The sequence below is a fragment of the Pseudophryne corroboree genome, chromosome 11, assembly GCF_028390025.1.
Source record: "Pseudophryne corroboree isolate aPseCor3 chromosome 11, aPseCor3.hap2, whole genome shotgun sequence".
Lineage (NCBI taxonomy): Eukaryota > Metazoa > Chordata > Amphibia > Anura > Myobatrachidae > Pseudophryne > Pseudophryne corroboree.
Window position 1 is genome coordinate 189352572 of NC_086454.1, and position 13665 is coordinate 189366236.

The window sequence follows — 13665 nt, forward strand, 5'->3', positions numbered from 1 at the left end:
AGAGTAAATTATTGTATACGTGTGTTCAAACACATGTTCTCTCTTTGTAAAGAAATTAGTTTATTAAAAGGAATCTAAATTGTAACTTGGATGTATTTGTTTGTAGGGCAAGGATAAAGGTGGGAATAGTGCTATTGGGAAAGCTGGACACAACGCAACAAAAAAATGCGCCAAATACTGAACAAGCTTAGTAATTGTGTAGTTTATATAAAGAAAATAAGGTTTTTTACTCACACTATATCAGGAGTAGGTAACCTCTGGCACTCCAGCTGCTGTGGAACTACAAATCCCAGCATGCCCTAACTTCAAAACTGGAAGGCATGCTTGTATGTGCACATCCACAGCAGCTGTAATGCCACAAGTTGCCTACCCCTGCTCTATACAGTAGCGTTGAAGTAATCTGTATCCATCCTACTGGGGGGAATTCTATTGTTATCGCGTCCTCCAATCTCCCATCTCTGCGATCTGAAATGTCAGCGCCGGCAGCTGATGGTGCCTGAATGGAGCTACAATTGAAGAGCTCCGTTGGGCACCATCTGCTTGTGCAAATTACATTTTGATTTCCGTCCACTGGGGGATATCCAATTACTGGTGAATTAACAACGGGTCCGCCCTTAAAAAAATAAATAAAAAATCTGACGTCCCAAAAACACACAGGTTCAGTGAAACCTGTTTTTTCGGTAGATAAAGCCCCGTTTTTGCATGAAAACTGAGCTGTTTCCAGGGATTTGGTTTAGCCTGCCTGAGGCAGGCGAAACAAAATCCCCGATAACTGCGGCGACCTTAGTGTCCCTAGCCCACCGCGGCAGGCAGGAAGGGCGCAACGGGCCAGGAGCCGGCACTTGGCGCTTAACCCCGGCGGGGAAGCCGGTGTAGCGCCACCACCGAATCCCCCATTTATCCCCACCCCCGGTCACATGGGGAGCGGTCATGTGACCAGAGGGAGACGGAACTGCAGCGCTGCATCGGGAGCCGTCAGGAGCCAGCACCCGGTGCAGCATCAGGTAACCCCCAATAAGCCGCCGCTTGTAACCTTAGGGTTTCTCAGATTTCCGCTGGTCCTCTTGATGTTGCCGATGGTGATCCGATGCTGCGCCTTCAGACAAATGCCGCGGATTAGAGTAGGCACAGGTGGGTGTCTTTCAAAAGACACATGCATCATTTACTTTATCTTCTCAGATCTGCTGCTACCGAAGTCACTAATCACTATTGTGAGTTTTGTATACTTTGAATTAAAATATTTTGTATTTCTTTTTTCAAATCCTAATTCACAGTGGAATCATGTGGCTTACTAGATCATTATTTCTCTTACTTCCTAGAGGATACCGGGGATCCATTTAGTACCATGGGATATAGACTGGTCCACTAGAAGCCATGGGCACTTTAAGAATTTGATAGTGTGGGCTGGCTCCTCCCTCTATGCCCCTTTTACCAGAATTCGTTTAGAAAATGTGCCCGGAGGAGCCGGTCACGCTTATGGAAGCTCCTGAAGAGATTTCTGCATTTATTTTTCTGTTATTTTCAGGCAGAACTGGATGGCACCAGCCTGACTGCTTCGTGGGACTTAGGAGGGAGTGGGGCGGATTGCGTCTCCAGACACAGTACACAACTGCATATAAGTACACAGTACCTAGACTGGCAATCAAAGCCTTAAAACGGATCTGTCTCCATTTTAAGCATAAAACTAACTCAGCCAGCATAAAAACAAAGCGGTAAGACAGCGTGCAATTGAAGGGGCGGGGCTTCAGTATGAGCAGATCCAGCAGCTCACTAGTGCCATTTTCCCTCTGCAGTGGACACAGACGCTGACTGACAGGGACGCGCTGCTCCTCCTGTGTGACTCCAGATTACCTCAGCGGTACCAGGGGGTCATAGCAGGGGGGGAAGGGGGGGGGGGAGAGTGATTGTTAGTGTACTAAGTCCCCAATTTGGTTACTTAGTCTGCGATGCGGCTAAACTTGGCATTAGCAGTAAGGGCGCTGTGTGCTGGCTCCAATATCTGTCTACCTGGAAGGGCTCTTTGTGGGTTAATCGTGTGTTCCTGTGTGTGTGTGTTGTCACATTTACAATATGTCAGGCAAAGAGTGTTTTTAATGTACGGCAGAGTGTTCTTCTTTCCCAGGGAGCTCACTACTATGTACTCAGTGTAGTGCACGTTCTCAGGCTAGCGGGGCTGAACCAGCGTGGCTGGATCCCATTAAAGGAATGATTTTCAATATCTCTAATATATTGTCCCGCCATGAGAAAGAGACTCAATATTTAAGACAGACTGTGGATGAGATTATGAATAGAGACCCAGTCCTCAATCAAGTGTCTCCGTGCCCTGCCATTTGTCAGCAAAAACTATCTCTGGCCCATATCCTGCAGTCTGACTCTGACGCTGAGGGGTCAGACATGGAGGAGGGGGGGATGCTGCTTTGTCACAGGGAATAGAGGCTCTTATAGAAGCTATCAGATGTTCTGCAAACTCCTGATAAGGTGACAGAGAAGTGTGAGGAATCTTATTTTAATTTAAAAAATAAGTCTTCAGTCACTTTTCCTGTGTCAAAGGAATTGAATTCCCTGTTTGAAGAACCGTGGGTTAATCCTGAAAAGAAATTTCATATCCTTAAGAGGTTACTCTCATCCTTTCCTTTTCTTTCTGAGGATAGGAAAAATGGGAAACTCCATCGATAGCAGATGCATCAGTGTCCAGGTTGTCACGAAAAAGTGTATTACCTGTCCCTGGTGCAGCCACCCTGAAAGACACGGCTGATCGTAAAATTGAGACTACACTCAAATCCTTATTTATACACGACTGCTGGGGTGGCCCAGAGACCCACTATAGGATGTGCGTGGTTTACTAAAGCCATTGCTAAATGGTCATGTAACCTAATTAGGGGATTAGATTCCTTATCTAGGGGGGAGATTGTTTTACTCCTGCAACATATACAGGACTCTTCGAACTTTTATGGTAGAAGCCATAAAAGAAGTATGTTTGCTTAATGTACGTTTCACTGCTATGGCAGTGTCAGCATGCAGGGGCTTATGGTTACACCAGTAAACTGCGGACGCGGACTCCAGGAAAGGCGTGAAGGGCCTACCCTTTACAGGAGAGGCCTTATTTGGAGACGAACTAGACATATGGATCTCCAAAGCTACTGCAGTTAAGTCCACATATCTTCCTTCTGCAGCTCCCCCAACCAAGAAGACCTACTCATGACCTACTCTACAGTCCTTTCATACTGCCAAGTTTAAGGGCAAAGTCAGAGGATCTTCTATAGCCAACAGAGGCGCTAGAGGTAAACCACGCAAACCAGCAACTGCCAGTTCTCCGGAACAGAGCTCCAACTCTGCTTCCTCCACGCCTTCAGCATGACGGTGGACCACGATGCCTGGAAGACTGACAGGTGGGAGACTGGCTAAAAAATTTCAGTCACATCTGGACAACATCATGCCAGGATCCCTGGGTCATAGATCTTATTTCCCATGGCTACAGATTGGAGTTTCAGGAGCTCCCACCTCACAGATTCTCCAAATCAGGCTTACCAGTTTCACAAGAGACAAGTATAACCTTACAGGATGCCATTCAAAAACCGGTACAGACTCAGGTCATTGTTCCAGTTCCACCTCATCTCCAAAACAAGGGATATTATTCCAACTTGTTTGTGGTACCAGATGGTTCGGTAAGGCCGACTTTCAATCTAAAGTACTTAAGAGTGTTCAAATTCAAGATGGAGACTCTGAGAGCGGTGATCTCAGGTCTGGCCAGATCACATTCTGATCTGGCCGCCTCACCAGGCTTATCTACGATTTGCACTGCAGGACTGTCACTATCCGTTCCAGGCCCTGCCTTTTGGTCTCTCCACGGCACCGAGGGTGTTTACCAAGGTGATGGTAGAGATGATGTTTCTGCTTCGCAAGCAGGGAGTGAATATAATTCCATACCTGGACGATCTTCTGATAAAGGCTCTGTCCAAGGAGAGGTTGTTGAACAGCATTGGCCTCACAACCAAACTACTCCTAGATCACGGGTGGATTCTAAATCTTCCAAAATCTCACTTAGAGCCAACTCGGAGGCTCCCATTTCTGGGAATTATACTGGACACGGTCACAGAAAGTTTTTCTTCCATTGGAAAAGGCTTTTTGTAATCCAGTCGATGGTTCTGGATGTCCTGAAGCCAACCCGGATATCGGTGCATCTATGCATTCGCCTTCTGGGGGAAATGGTGGCCTCTTACGAGTTTCTTCAGTACGGAAGATTTCATGCAACCCTCCAGCTCGACCTGTTGGACAAATTGTCAGGATCACATCTTCACATGCACCAGAGGATCAGTCTGTCGCCAAAGGTCAGAATCTCCCTTCTGTGGTGGCTACAGACTTCTTGCCTAATCGACGGCCGACGGTTCAGGATTCAAAATTGCATTCGGCTAACCACGGACACAAGCCTCAGAGGTTGGGGCACAGTCATCCAGGGGGTGCAGTTTCAAGGAAGATGATCAAGTCAGGAAGTCATCCTTCCACTCAACATTCTGAAACTCTGTGCCATATACAATGCCCTTCTGCAGGCTGCATATCTTCAAGATCGGGCCATTCAGGTCCAGTCGGACAATGTGACGGCAGTGACGTACATAAACTGACTAGGCAGAAAGAAAAGCAGAGCAGCAATGTCAAAGGTGTCAAGATTTTTCCTCTGGGCAGAAAAACATGCTGCGGTGTTGTCGGCAGTCTTCATTTCGGGAGTAGATAACTGTGAAGCAGACTTCCTCAGCAGACACGACCTGCACCCGGGGGAGTGGGGCCTTCACCTGGAGGTGTTCAGGTGCTTGACTCGTCGATGGGGATGTCTACAAATCGACATGATGGTCTTTCGTCTCAACAGGAAGCTCAAGCGGCATTGTTCGAGGTCGAGAGACCCATAGGCAGTGGGCGCTCTGACAACTCCATGGGTCTATCAGATGGTGTACGTGTTTCCTCCACTTCCTCTGATCCCAAGATTTCTGAAATGAATAAAAAGGGAAAAGGTTCGAGCCGTTCTCATTGCTCCGGACAGGCCAAGAAGGGCCTGGTACGCAGACTTTCTTGAGATGCTCCTCGAAGATCCGTGGCCTCTACCTCTTTGCGAGGATCTTCTGCAACTGGTCCCGTTCGTCTATCAAGACTTACCACGGCTACGTTTGACGGCATGGAAGTTGAACGGCTGATTCTAGCCAGGAGAGGCATCCCTGACATGGTCATTCCGAGTATGATCCAAGCCAGGAGGGGGTAACATCTAAACATTACCACCGTATTTGGAAGGAATACATCTCTTGGTGTGAGAGCAGAAAATGTTCTGCGGTGGAATTTCATCTGGGATGTTTCCTGCTCTTTCTGCAGTTGGGTGTGGATGTGGGCCTACATTTCGGCTCCATAAAAGTCCAAATTTTGGCCTTGTCCATTTACTTTCATAAACAATTGGCTTCTCTTCCTGAGATCCAGACATTCTTGAAAGGTGTTCTGCACTTCCAACCTCCCTTTGTGCCTGCCACGGCACCTTGGGATCTCAATTTGGTGCTGCAGTTCCTCCAATCGGACTGATTTGAACAGTTACAGGAGGTAAATGTAAAATATCTTACGTTGAAGACCGTCACACTGTTGGCCTTGGCTTCAGCAAGACGTGTGTCGGAACTGGGGGTGTTGTCTAACGAGAGCCCCTATTTAATTTTCCATGAGGATAGAGCTGAACTCGGGACAATTCAGCAATTTCTTCCTAAGGTGGTGTCTGCGTTTCACATCAACCAAACTATTGTGTTTCCGGTTGTTACAGACATCTCTGTTATATCAAAGTCTTTGGATGCTGTGAGGGCTTTGAAGGTGTACGTGAAGAGAACCTCTCGTCGCAGGAAATCGGACTTGCTGTTTTTTCTTTACGATCCCAACAAGATTGGATGTCCTGCAGCAAAGCAGTCAATTGCTCGTTGGATCAGGCTCACTATCCAGCATGCTTATTCCATGGCAGGATTGCCGGTTCCTAAATCTGTACGAGCCCACTCGACTAGGTCGGTAGGCTCTTCTTGGGTGGCTGCCCGGGGTGTGTCGGCCTTACAGCTCTGCCGAGCAGCTACTTGGTCAGGTTCGAACACGTTTGCAAAGTTTTACAAGTTCGATACTTTGGCCTCTGAGGACCTTCAGTTTGGTCAATCAGTTCTGCAGGAACATCAGCACTCTCCCACCCGGTTTGGGAGCTTTGGTACTTCCCCATGGTACTAAATGGGTCCCCAGTAACCTCTAGGACATAAGAGAAAATGGGATTTTAATTACCTACCGGTAAATCCGTTTCTCGTAGTCCATGGAGCATACTGGGCGCCCGACCGATGCTTCGTTCTTCCTGCACTGTTACTTGGTTTAGTATTGTTTGGTTCTGCTGTTGTTCCTGTTTCAAGTTTGGTTAGCTTAGCTTTCCTCTTGTTTGTGTGTGCTGGTTCAGAATCTCACCACTTTCCTTTTATATCCTTCTCTCAAAGTATGTCAATCTCCTCGGGCACAGTTTCTGAGATTGAGTCTGGTAGGAGGGGCATAGAGGGAGGAGCCAGCCCACACTATCAAATTATTAAAGTGCTCATGGCTCCTAGTGGACCCGTCTATACCCCATGGTACTAGATGGATCCCCAGTATCCTCTACGGACAACGAGAAAAGGATTTACCGGTAGGTAACTAAAATCCTATTTTTCCAGTTTTGGATTTAATGTTATTGACATTTTGAATCACGCTTGTAGGATCACGGACAGTTGGCGGCTTTCAAAGTTGACGCTTAGTAAATATACCCCCTTAAGTTAGTGCTTATGGGTTTACGCTGCATAAAACCAAAATGAGATTTAGCCTAGTAAAGGTTTAGGGCCAGAGCTTTGGCCAGAAACCGAGCAACGGTGGTTCGCTTTTAGATGATTTAAAAGGTTTTATGGTATAGCAGGTCCTTGCCAGGTTTAGGGAGCATTGTAATTTGTGTCTCTGACTATGGTGGGAGAACAAACCCTCAGCCAACAATCAATTTATTCAAAGACCTCATAAAGCTTGATTAATAATAAATAAGAGATGGTGAGCTGATGCTTGCCATTTTGGAGAGCAACACATATGTATCTCAAGTAAATTAACTTTTTATATTCTTTATGAAAGAGCGACAATATTTCTATTTGAAAGGTATTTTGTACCTCCTTCATCCAGCAATGCTGGGTACACATCTTCTCATGGAGTGCTAATGTGATTTAATGATACTTTGCATCTGCCGTACACACTAAATGCCCCCTTTGTAGACTGTGCCATGTCTTCATGGAACAGCTAGAAACCCAGTTCAGGGGCTAAATATACAGGTGGTTTTTCGTCAGGACTCCTGCAGGGAAGTTTGCGCTCAATGTGCAGATTGTAGACCGCTGCCTGAGTCTCTCAGTATTGGCACTAGGTAGAATCTGTGGTTTTTCGGCTGGCTAATGTAGTGGACAGACTGTAGACCAGGAGCTTGAAGATGAGACAGAGAAGCTGGACTGTCACACCTAAGAGAGAATAGCTGCTGGAATTGTAGGTAGTAGTAGGATATCTGCTGGAACCTCAGGTGCGTAGGATGGTATTTGCACTGGAATCACTGAGGAAGAATATACAGGAGATCAGTATAAGCATGAAGCTAGGCTGAGAGCGCAAAGTTGCACTGGCAGCTTATGACTCCAATTCTATCCCCTTTATACCCTTAGGAGGTCAGGGATTGGTTGCTGCAGTCAGTTGGGTAACTGAGTGTTCGGGATTGACCGCAGCCCAGTCATGTTACTGGAACAAAAATGGTGGCACCCAGGTCTTGGAGCTGGTAGGAACAAGGGTCTTGTGGGCAGCACGTGCATGTGGCTTGCAGGGTACCAGGAAACCTAATGATGCTATAGGCTGGCACCCTGAGGAGCTGCCCAGAGCGTTCTTAGGACACCCCCTGCAAATTCTTACTTCCCTTAGCTGGCATGATGTCATGGGTTTAGGGTGCGGCTCCATCAAAGGGTGCACTCCCGCCCTGTTGTTTGCTGATTCCATGTAGCTTGTAGTTTACTGAGACACTTCCATAGATATTCTGTTAATGCAGCAGCTTTTACAATAACACTTTACAGTGCACCCTGTGACCTGTGTACAGGTAGCAATCTCTTTCTATTTTGTTTTGGTTTTATCCTTTGGGTCTCTTCATGCTGTTTTTCACTTTATTACCTTTTCTCCTTCAGTCAGACTTCTACCCAAAGTTTGCTGAAATACTGATGTAAATATTTAAAAGAAAAACAAAAAGCATTTACAGTAATTGGAACGAAATATCCTTTGGTATTGAGTTCTTAATATTTATAAAGCATGTTGTTCTAGAAAACTAAAGATATGGTGCACTTTTAAAGACTCCTTACACAGGTTTGGATAGCAGTCCATAACTCCTGTATTGATGGAGAATTTTATTTGCCTAGGCATTACGATGCGGTGCTGCTGATAAAGGCATACTGCACTGTGGCATGTATGTAATCAAGGCAGCCTTTTTTTTTTTTTGTACCTTTCCCTTTCACAGGCAATATAATGTTCGACAGTACATTGGCTGTCAGCGCGTGCACTGCATCAGAAACAAATTGCTTTTATATTCCTTATGCACAGAACCTGACTTCATCTGCTTTGGCCACCCACGTAGCTCTGGTCAGGTGCCTGGAAGTGTGGCCTGCTTTCGGGCCATTAGACAGTATAGCCCAATCAGTGGCAGATTGTGAAGTATAAATAGAACTAGAGATGAGCGGGTTCGGATTTACTCTGTTCTTTACGCCAGAATTATCACCATTTCTTATTTTCTGGATTTTCTTATTGGCTAACCAAAACACCTGACGTCCAATAGCCAATAAGGAGATTTGAGTAAATCCGAGTAAAACCGAACCCGCTCATCTTTAAATAGAATGTGTGTATATTTGATTGTATGTGGATTTAAACAGCACAGTTGGCATAGTGGTTAGTATTGTGGCCTCACATCACTGAGGTTGTGGGTTTAATTCCCACCTCTGCCCTATTCTTCTCATGCTTGTGTGGGTTACCTCCTGCACCCCTAGTTTCTTCCCACAATTCAAAAATATATTTGTAGGTTAATTGGCTTCTATTCTGAGGCACAATTAGCTTTACTGTGTATGAACTTATGGTAGGGAAAATAGATGATAAGCTCCACTGGGGACAGGAACTGATTTAAATAGCCAAATATTCTCTGCAGGGTGCATGCTCTATATAAAGAACTGGTAATTGGTAATTAATTCAGGATATTGACGTTCGGCATCCGGACATAGATCGAAATGCTGGCGCCAGGATCCCGAATGGCATAATACTGAATGACCACTGCCGGCACTCCTGCTTGGTAAGCCGGGTCTGGTTTAGTCTGTGGGGAGGGGTGGTTAGGTTTAGGCATCCCTGGGGAGGGTTAGGGATGGGCTGCGGGGGAGAGGCAGCTAGGTTTAGGTTGCGGAAAGGGTGGGTTAGGTTCAGGCTGCAGGAAGGGAGGGTTAGGGGGTTATGGGTGGAGATAAAACATACTTACCCGACCCCTGTCTGGATTCTCTGCTTCGGGATGCCTGTGTCGGTCATATGACTGCCGGCATCCAATCCGCCATGGTGTTGTATGAATCCCAGGTTATATACTGTATTGTTTTAAGTGGAAACACATTTAATAGTATAATTGTATGGCTAACCCACATTTATCTTAAGTATATTTAATTGAATTTGTGGATTCGCCAACTACACCTGTTGGGTGTTTTGTAAAAGAATATACAGTTTCCACTTATGTTTCCTAAAGGCCCTAAGGCTTGTCTGAGCAACAAGTCTGACCTGATTTCCTCGGCTGCTGCATCAGATTTGGCACTTGATGTGCCATTTTTACATGCGATTTGCATGATGGGCTCGCCCTTATTGCTTGGGGGAAGGGGGGGAAGGGGGGGGGGCAGGCAAACTGTGAATTAAAAAGCAGAAGCCCATGCTGTGTCACTTCCAGGATGCCAGTTAAGTCATAGTTGCCTACCCTCCCTCATTCTGCAGGAGACTCCCTGAAATAGCAGCAATCTCCCTCACTCCCTGAATGGTCCCTCAATCTCCCTGAAAAAAATAAATCATAGCTACATACATTTAAATGGTATCATCAGTGCTATTTCCCTATATTGATTATAAGGCACAATGATCCCTATGGCTACATGCATTTTAAAGGTTTCTTGTGGCCACTTACAGTATATGGAACCTCTTGTAAAGCACAATACACAAACAAATCCTGCAAAATATCAGTGTCTTTTCTTGAACAAGTAGATCTTACTAACTTTTGGGCTCATTTACATTTGGATGTTAGTAATTTTTATGACACGCCTCTCAGATGTAGCCGTGCACGTCCGCGCTGATAGGTGTTACTTTCACAATCTCCCTGAAATGCTTTTTCAAAAGTAGGCAAGTGTGCAGTTAAGTGTGCATGCGATGTGCCGCTGATGACCCTAAATCCGATTTATCCTATGTGCTGCACATAGGCTCTCTAGGGTCTGATCCGATGCGCACGGGAACGCACATCTGATCCGACCTTATGTCAAACACAGACGATTTGGCCAGTTTTCATCCGATTTATCGGAATGATCCATCAGAATCTGATAAAAACAGGCCAAATCGTGTATAGGGGCATTAACCTACGTTTATCTTAAGTATATTTAATTGAATTTGCTGATTTGCCAACTACACCTGCTGAGTGTTTTGTCCAAGAATATACCGTTTCCACTTATGTTTTCTAAGGTTTTCTCCTTTCCACCATTCTGAGTCGGTCTTCCTCTTTTTATAGAGCTTGAATTATTCTGCAGAGGAAATGTACGTACTTACATGATTGAATCATGTTCTCATTTTCTCTTTCCTCCAAGCTGTATATTTTAAGCTTCATATGTCACTCAGTATAACATTATGAATTGAACATTCTAGTCAAAATATTATTAAAAAATTAAGTGATGAAGCTTTCTCTAAATGTCTAACACTTGACTAAATTGCAAGCATGTTTTCTATACACAAATATCTAAATACATTTACATAAATACATTGGTTTTATTTATTTTTTAAATTCGATTTTTAATGTGGTTTTGTATTATACAAAAAGTGAAAACTAAAAGGACTACCTAAAATGCATTTAAAATATTCCTCCTATTACTTTCTCCAGAGCCACGCCCCTTGTACAGTATGTGACAAACCTAGGAGATTCCGACTCCTGTGTTTGTCCCTGGGGCACAAAGTACAAGTTTACTTATCTTGTAGTAGAATTCATTGTTTGACTTCACATGTATAAAGTCATCCCTAAGCTCCGTTTTCTTATAAACAGAATAGCTAGCACAGAGACCAGCTCACGGTATGTATCTAGAACATTTATTTAGAAATCTTTTTTTTTTTTTTTTTGTCTTGTACTCTCTGTCCTCTGTTACACATGTAGTCATGATGGTTATTTTTAAGTGTTCTAAACTGCATAGTTTTATACATTTGATGTACTTAATCTAATCTCACGCACTTTACCTGTTTAAGAGCACACACTGTATGAGAAGGCTCTCTTAGTGCAGAGGTTCTCCAGATAAATCACTGTGCTACGATTGTGCTCAGAAATAGGAAATCCATTGCTTATGAGTTTTTGAGGACTCTATGTTTTATTGCTTTTAATCAGTGTAGGCTACACACAACATATTACATTTATCTTGGCAAAATGGTAATGTTATGCACAAGGAAAGAAAGAAATTGGTCTGAGTGTGGTGCACTTGATAGAAAATGGATACATAAAATGTAACTTTTATTAATTAAATTTTAAAAGGCCTGTAACTGAAATATTAAAACCACATACAACTACTGACAAAACACCATGCAAACATATATTGTTAAAAACACACACTGTGCCCAATGTGTCGTGCATACCCTGTATACTTTAATTATTTGGTACTATGACCTCCAACGTATTGTGTGTACTGTACGGTATTTAGGTGGCAAAAGTTCTATAAGATACCGGAATAATATCAATAATGCACAACATTATTTGCTGCATCTAGTAACATTGAAGCAGCTGACTGTTATGAAACATAACGGTTACCGTTAGTGCATGAGTAGGTATGCCGTATCAGTGATAGACATATATAAATCGGCCATCCATTTATAGAATAGTGACCTCCACTATTGACCCTGGCGGTACTGACTGAGAACATTTAGTTATATTGGGACCCGAATAGAGGGGTTATACCAGGCAATAGCCTACCAGTATACACTCAGATGGAAGGGGAGACTATTTAATTACGCCTAGGAATTTGTGAGGCATTACCGTATAACGATTCATATTAGACCACACCTGAATGGTCCTGGAACATCATATATAATAAGAGGATATACCCAGATGATAATACTGGGACTTATAGTCCAGTAATACACGCAGCAGCATTGAAGGCATACTATCCAGTTTCTGGCCAAGAATTAGATAACAAGAGAGTACACTATAAGACACTCACGAATATTAACATCTTTATTGTTACAAGTACTCAAGCTGACAGTACACACAATACGTTGGAGGTCATAATTACAAATAATGAAAGTATACAGGGTATGCACGACACATTGGGCACAGTGTGTGTTTTTAACAATATATGTTTGCATGGTGTTTTGTCAGTAGTTGTATGTGGTTTTAATATTTCACTGTTACAGGCCTTTTAACATTTAATTAATAAAAGTTACATTTTACGAATCCATTTTCTATCAAGTGCACCACACTCAGACCAATTTCTTTCTTTCCTTGTGCATAACTTTACATATATTGGCAGCACCCCCACCTTTAATTATTTTTATATATATATATATATATATATATATATATATATATATATATATATATATATATATATATATATATATAAAAAACAATAAGATATGGGGTTTTCGCTTCGATTTTCTATGTATAACCATGTTCTAGTGCAGTAGTTTTTCCATTTTCCCTTTTCCTATTCAAAATGGTAATGTACCTGCAAGCATTACAGAGGACGGGCATCCTTTAAAATAATAGTCTATTATGTAACTTCATTTGTAAAGTTCACTTGCAGTTTTTTTTTTTTTTTAGATATTTCTCTGACGTCCTAGTGGATGCTGGGACTTCCGTAAGGACCATGGGGAATAGCGGCTCCGCGGGAGACTGGGCACAAAAGTAAAAGCTTTAGACTAGCTGGTGTGCACTGGCTCCTCCCCCTATGACCCTTCTCCAAGCCTCAGTTAGATTTTTGTGCCCGAACGAGAAGGGTGCATGCTAGGTGGCTCTCCTGAGCTGCTTAGAAGTAAAAGTTTAAATAGGTTTTTTATTTTCAGTGAGTCCTGCTGGCAACAGGCTCACTGCATCGTGGGACTAAGGGGAGAAGAAGCGAACTCACCTGCGTGCAGAGTGGATTGGGCTTCTTGGCTACTGTACATTAGCTCCAGAGGGACGATCACAGGTTCAGCCTGGATGGGTCCCGGAGCCGCGCCGCCGGCCCCCTTACAGAGCCAGAAGAGCGAAGAGGTCCGGAGAAATCGGCGGCAGAAGACTTTCCTGTCTTCAGATAAGGTAGCGCACAGCACTGCAGCTGTGCGCCATTGCTCTCAGCACACTTCACACTCCGGTCACTGAGGGTGCAGGGCGCTGGGGGGGAGCGCCCTGAGACGCAA

The 13665-nt window shown here is 44.0% G+C and overlaps 1 protein-coding gene across 5 annotated transcripts in view; it reads left to right on the plus strand.

The window, feature by feature from the left end:
• The window catches only part of PC (pyruvate carboxylase), a 1082342-nt gene that overhangs the window by 264093 nt on the left and 804584 nt on the right, over positions 1-13665 (plus strand). The window contains exon 1 of one of the 5 annotated variants that reach the window (XM_063945167.1): positions 11334-11353. The exons of the other annotated variants lie outside the window; for them this stretch is intronic. The gene's annotated coding sequence lies outside the window, so the exon portion shown is untranslated. Of the gene's footprint in view, positions 1-11333; positions 11354-13665 lie in introns of those variants that run through there. 5 annotated transcript variants of the gene reach the window in all.